The sequence below is a fragment of the Odontesthes bonariensis genome, chromosome 23 (genome assembly GCF_027942865.1).
Source record: "Odontesthes bonariensis isolate fOdoBon6 chromosome 23, fOdoBon6.hap1, whole genome shotgun sequence".
In the NCBI taxonomy this organism is placed as follows: Eukaryota; Metazoa; Chordata; class Actinopteri; order Atheriniformes; family Atherinopsidae; genus Odontesthes; species Odontesthes bonariensis.
The window spans coordinates 13,914,618-13,921,452 of NC_134528.1; positions in this window are offsets into that span (position 1 = coordinate 13,914,618).

Sequence of the window (6,835 nt, forward strand, 5' to 3'; positions counted from 1 at the left end):
GACAAACAATGGGGTGTTTCTACTATATGATGCAAAGTTAAACAGTGACACACTGCTTGAAATTCTTTAAAAAAAATACCCTCTGCTATGGATGTGAGTCTAAACATGAAATATGACTGAACATGAACAGTGTGTATGAAGGCATGCGTGTCCCGAGGCTTTGGGTTAGCAGTCAATTAAATTATCACACCAAAATGAAAGACTTCTAAAACCCCCTTACTGAATAATGGCTGTCACACACTCTGTATCCATGATGTTCTGTAAAAATGGCTGCAGCAATGGGATTACGGCTTCATCCTCAGCTTGTGCTGTGCCCATTCTAAAATGACTGTCCTCTTATCTCAAGGCAACAGAGCTATTTTATGTTATGTACTGGCTTCGTCAAGATAGAATGGATGTCATTGAAATTAATTTAATCTTCCTTAAATTAGCTTCAGACTATGATCTCTCCTCGTCAGAATTTATGTCCTCCAGAATTCAATTTCCTCCCCAGTTTGATATGCTTTTATCAGTTGGTAACTATTTGGTGGCCTCCAATAATGAGAGCTGTCACAGAGAGCAGAAGCAGATAGTGTTTGATTGCGACCATCTTGTGACCACAGGAACTGTCGCCCACATCTACCAGGGATTTCAACAAAAAGACTTAAAAATTCCTAAACAAACAGCAGCTTTCACTAAAGGAACAAACATTTCAAAAGTAGATCCTGATCAATTTGGATACATTTTAATCCAATTAGGTCATGAGACGATTGGAGTGTGTCAGTGTTTGATTTAGGATCCGGAAATAAGAGGAAACCTATCTGATGATGGAAATATTTAGTCACAACTGTGAGATAACAGCCACAAGATATTCCTTTAAATTAGCCTCCGCAACAGTTAAATCAATTAACTGATAAAGATCTCTTGGTTAGCAATGTACATAGAATTTTAACATTAAGTAAAACCGAAATTAAAGATTTTGGTCAAAATGTGACTGCTGTAGATGGCACTCATGTAAAACAAATACAAACACGTTCTACAGTATTGTTTGAATGACTGGTTAGTTCCCTGTTTTCTAAAGATTACATGAAATAAGTCTTGTAAAAAAGAAAGGATGTAAAAAGAGGTAGGAGAACTTTGTTAGTATACACCTGCCTTATTTTGTTTGACAAGTTGAGGACTCATCCCTAACTTTAATACTGTGAGAATTTAAAGAACCTATAAAACAACTGGTGGAACACCATTTGTAGCTGCATCTACATGTATGTTTCCATCTATGTTGCTTTTACTTCTTGCAGCATGAATGTTAAAGGAGAAGTTCGTTTTTTTTAAACCTGGACCTTATTTCTAGTATAAAATACGTTCATCTACTCACGATAACAGTTTGGTGAAAGTAAAAATGAAGTCCAGGTTTGAAAAAAAACGAACTTCTCCTTTAATGTCTTCAACCAAGTATTTTTGATTTCTAACTGCAAGTGATCTTATCACTCGTAAACCCAGCCAGGAAGAGACAACGTTTACTTGCAATGTGTTGCATTATGTCTTTACATATAACCAAGGTAACAAGCACAATGACATTTTACAACATTGTGTTGTAAAATGATGTATCCCTAAGTAATGTTATTGCTAAAACACAACCAGGAAGTGATATAGTGTTGTTGTGTTACTACAGTAACTGAAAGTAACTCAGAAGTGAAAAAACAGTTGGCATGTGATGGTCTCGAATATGTGTCCCACAGTTAAAAGCAAATGAGTGACTGAAAGTGCCATTCAACCCCTGCTCTTTCCTCCTAATGAGGACTTTGTTGCTTCTTAAACGAAATGCTTGAGAGTCACGTCTGCTTCATCTGCTCACGAGAGTCTAATTTTCTTCCTGTTGCTTGGTTGGGTGGTACTTTAGAGGACACCTTCATGGACTGTATTCAAGGGTATGACTAAGTGACCTATTTGATAATTTTGATGAGAAGACTTGTCATCATCCTAGGTTAGTTCTTGTGTTTGACAGTTTTTACCAACACTTGCTAATTAGTGCTAATTACAAAGTACAGCTGACGCAGGTGGAAATTACATTAGTTTTGCTGCTGTTTGGTCAAAAAATTCAGTATTGTACAGGGTAGAAGTTTTACAACACAATGTAACTACCGTAAGTGAACAGATCCAAGTGCTATGTATCCTACCTGCAAATTCCTCCTGTATTTTTCCTCTAAGTTTCATATTATAAAGTCAATATGATTGAAAAAAATATTTTCTTTCACTCAAACTGAGAAAGTTATTTTAGTCTTTTGGGAACATGATTATTTCATAATATTATTATTTTACTGATGAGGAACATCACCATTTGTCCTATTTGTCATTAACACCACTGAGCCATGAACCCAGAGTAAGCTTGCTGCTACATAATAATAAAGGACTAACTTCAATCTAACCATTTGACAGGAGAGACAGTTATGGATTATGAAACCACATAAGCTCTGCCAGGATTTCCTTCCACAAGAAAAAAAACTAAATGTCACTTCCTACCTGAGATGCAAGGTTCCCATTATTACTTTCATTTCATCTCAGCTCCTGATGCTTAATAAACTAGTACCTGGGGGGTCCTGTCTCTGACTCTACACTCTGATTTCATGTGGCAAGGAGACAGAAAACAGGGAAGAGGGGGGACAGAAATAAAAGAACAAGGGATCAAAATAACTATGCCTTTCTGGCTGAGTGGAGTGGGGCCCATCAACACCAATAACCGTTAGCCGTGAATACGTGTGTCACAGCGAGACAAGTGTCATATCACTCAGCCCACTGCTTCATTTGACTGGAACACATCAATCACTCAGGGAAATCCACACAGACGTGCTGAGATAGGCCTCACCTCTGGCTCCCTCATTACACTGCGTCAGTGTTAGTGAAACCTCAGCCTGTCAGGAATTCACTGCCATCTTCCTTTAAAGGAGCCTCTCTTGTTTAGTTGTTTCTATCAACCACAGGGAGCAAACAGCAGGGAGGGATGCAACAGTGCATGGGAATCTTAGCGCTATTACATATTTGTCAGTGTGTTTGGTGTTTTAGTTGACCTCCATTACTAACTGAAACACAAAGAGTTTGCATGGCTGCACACGTCTGAGTCCATCAGCTGGAGGCAAATCTTCTGCACAAATTACTCATGACAATGACATGCTAATAAGATATCAAAAGCTTTATGATTGCAACTATTCTTTTGTTATTGATTAATCTATCAGCTTTCTTTAGAAAATGTTGATCATTTCAAAATATCTAATTGGTTCTTCGAGCCAGGAGTTATAATTGTATCATTACTCTTTTTTTTTTTTTTTTTTTTAAATCACAAAATCAGCTAGTTTTTATAATTGAGAAGCTGGAACCTTTAATTTTTTGACATTTTTGCTATAAAAATATAAAAACACAAAATTCTCTGCTATCTTGTATCACTAGCCAATGTTTAAAAAAAAAGAAAAAAAAAGAAAGAAAGATATTCTATTAATCAAACATTTTAAGTGCCCATCTGCTAATAGCTGAAAGCATCAATTAGACTGGAATAGCTACATCGTATATTTAAACTTGTAAATTCAACTCAACATCTGTATGTACAGAGTAAAAATGACAACCCATCCCTCAGCAGTGGTTTCTAATGAGGGATTAAAGTCTTATTATCAAGAACCTCTCTTGAAAGCTCAGCTTTCTCCCTGGCCACTACCTTGCTGCTCCCAGCTGTGTATACAACTCCGGCAGGTAGAATAATAAAGGTTATACATCACTGTACCTGAGAGCCCAATCATCTAAATCTTCCCTTGCCACCGCCTACCAGACTTCATTACTTTATTGACACGCAATCTTCAGAAGGAGAGAAATATTGCACGTGTAAGGTCACTTGGTTATGAAGACGTATTATCATATTATCTGCATGAGGGTTGTAGGGCTCAGGCCTGACAAAGCTAATTATAATTGGACATGATACAGAGCTCAGAGCGTATTACGTGCTTGGCTGCATGACAAAGTCGCAGCTGAGATATGAGGGGAGAGGAGAGTGGAACATGAGCTGAAACTCAATGCGAAGCTGTACAATAACAGCAGCGCGCTCTCTGATGATAATTTATGGATACATCCACTAAAACTACCAGGACAAACCTGTTTCTGCTTGTTCATGGGCAGGGATGGAAAGAGCCGGTTGCTCGAACTCAAATTTCCTACGCTGATTTGAAACAGCCCTTATGTCTATATGTCACATTTTGTTAGTAACAACAAAAATGGCCCCCTGGCTTCTTATCTCCACTCCCAGGGTTATTTCAGTATCGCCACACAACTGCTTCTGTTTTCCCCTCTTAAATGACTCCTTGTGCTGCTTCATTCAAAGCAGCCATTTAACTCCAAACAGAGAGGCTTTATTTTTAAAACTGGTTCGTTCAAACTCAAATCAGTAATTGAAAAATCAAATCTACCTCAAGGAAGAAGAAGAAGAAAAAAAAACAGGCAAAAAATAACTAAGTCAAGAGATACTGTACATCTGTTCCTCTTTAGTTTCCGCCCAGCCGCTTTATAATTTCATCACTGGGCCTGTGATCAGCGCTACGTCCAATTGCTAGATTTTCTGGGCAGACCCAGAGGTCAGACTTTAACTTAAGTTTAATAGGGTCATGCACTAAGACAGTTTCTACTGTCATCCTTAGTGATTCATAGCTTCAAAGGTCCATTAATATAATATGCATACACTTACTCTGGTGCAAATTACAATTTCTTAAAAACTGCTCATGTCTACTTCTGTAGCAGTAGCTCTATTAAACTTCCCACCTTAAACAGCTGTCACATTTTTTTTCAGATGAGTTGAAATGGAAAAAAAACAATTACTATAATTTCAAATAGCTTATATTTCTTCTGATAGATTAAATCTGCACAAAGTATTATGTTAGTTGTAACCCTCATCTCAGAACTCCCTCTCATGAAAATGTCAAGTAAGACTCACCTTCATTTAAAAATTTTCATTTTCTACCCATCCATCCCAGCCTCTTCAGTGGTGAGCAGTACATCATAGACATTCATCACCATCATGAGGCAGTGCTTTCTAAACTTTTCATTGAAGACTTTTTGACTCACGCTGAAAATTTGGCTGCTCAAACAAAATGGCAGACAGGCAGCATGGTGCTTAAAGGGCACTGCTGCTTCAGCATGAACATTTGCTGCTTTGGAGCATTTGCTAAAAGGTTTTGTTTGGGCATTAAGTTTTCAGAGAAGTGCAGAAACCCATACCATTAAGAAAATATCATTAACATATCACTATAACAGGAAGTCGGTGTCCTCCATGTACCCCCTGAGATCTATGCATATAATTATAGTGTCCAAAGGTTACTTACTTCTGTTTTATCAGGAACAATAACAACAGACGTCTAAACATCAGAGATCTCCCAACTGAAAAAGTTGTTCAAATGTGCTTGTGTTTGCAATTTGACTGCACCACCCATTTGTCTCTGCTCTATAGAAACATCACCCTTTTGTTGACAGAAAAAAAGAAGACTTTAAATTCTTATGTAACGTGATTGTGAAAACAACACCAACTGAAGTTCTAAGATTTGGCTTAATTAGGAAAAAAAAAATCTGTATTGTAAATACTGTCTTCACATCTAATCAACAGCAGGTTTCTTCTTAAAAATGTAGCTTTGTACAGCGCTGGTTTGGTCCAACTCTGAAAACACACCTTCTTTTTTTCTAGAAAATACTCAAAACATCTGGAATTCAAGATGCCAATAAATCTCCCTGATAAACGACGGTGCTTCAGAAATCTGAGGAAAATAATGAGTGGTGTAATATCTTGGCACAACTAAAAACATACTTGAAATACAAGACTATATCTCAGATGCACAGCTCACCACAAATCATCAGGGCTCAGAGTATTTCAAAGCATATCATGTCACACACAAACAGACACACATTTGAAACTGTATATCTTTCCAGATACCGGTGAATTATGCTGCAAGTTTGGTAAATATTCATAGACGGACTAGCTTTCACTGCAACATCACATCGGGCCGTGAGCAGTTCCTGCTGTTAAAAGGGCACATTTGCTTTTGGATATGTTGACTTAACACTCATCGAATGCACCAACTTTTAAAGAAATGAAGCTGTTGAACATTTTCCTGCCTGGAGATGTAGAATCAAGAGGAAATAGCAATCTGCTCTTATACTGCTAAACATTTAAGCCAAGCTCTTTTGAACATCAGGATTTGGCTTTAAACAATTACCTTTGATTAAAAACTATCAAGCCTGGTGTTTCTGTCCACCCCGAGCCACCCAGCTTCGTCATCTGCTTTCAGAAACTCGCCATGACAGGCCATTTTTCATGATTTCTCTTACATTGGAAAAACACCAGTTCTTTAATTAAGAGGCCTTGATGTCCAGATGCTTACCTATATTTTGTTTAAATGATTACTGATGAGAAAGCCACAAGCATAGCAGCCAGACATCAATGAGGCAGGCGGGTCACAAAGTGAGAATTCTCTTGAGTGTGGTGAAAATTGACATTTAAGGCATTCAAAGCTGTGTCCATGCTGTTTACACCATTACAGATTCTGTGCTTCTGTAACATCAAAGTTATCTTCATACAGTTAAAAAACTCAAGTCCCTTTTAAAACCTATTTATGAGTCTCTCTTGAGTGCTGGTTATATAAAAGAAGTGCGTGTATAACACTAGATTATCTTAAAATAATCTATGTTTTTCAAGATGATGCAGTAAGAAAAGGGTCAAATAAGGGTCATAAAGCTGATGAGTACACATCTGAGCTTGTGCTGCTATATGTAAACAATCCAACAGGTGGCATGAGACTCTTGCCCTGCTGCTTCCGGAGATTCAGCATGCAAG